The sequence below is a fragment of the Pteropus vampyrus genome, unplaced genomic scaffold, assembly GCF_000151845.1.
Source record: "Pteropus vampyrus isolate Shadow unplaced genomic scaffold, Pvam_2.0 Scaffold4, whole genome shotgun sequence".
In the NCBI taxonomy this organism is placed as follows: Eukaryota; Metazoa; Chordata; class Mammalia; order Chiroptera; family Pteropodidae; genus Pteropus; species Pteropus vampyrus.
The window spans coordinates 23,156,542-23,156,903 of record NW_011888785.1 but is presented as its reverse complement, the minus strand read 5'-3'; positions in this window follow the sequence as shown (position 1 = coordinate 23,156,903).

The window sequence follows — 362 nt, the reverse complement described above, 5'->3', positions numbered from 1 at the left end:
TCCTATGGGGAAGAGCTTGTGACCAGATGATGCCAATTAGAGTTACTACCACTGCCCCAGCATACCTCCTTCCATCCTGCATGAAGCTGCTCCCGTCCATGAACAGAACTTCATTGGCCTCAGGAGAGGGGAGTCTTTGAGGTCTGGCCATGAGGAACACACAGCGTCAGTGAAATCTATGCAGTCATGAATGGGGGTCTTGGGGTCTGGGTCTGGCAACAGATTGGCTGGGTCGATGACAGTTGCTTTGGATTTTAACCATACGTTTGGGGTCATCCGGTGCCTCCCTGTTGTGGAACACCTTCTGGGCTATCTCAACAAGTTGGGACAGGTTCATCCCTGCAAAACCTTCTAATTTTTTG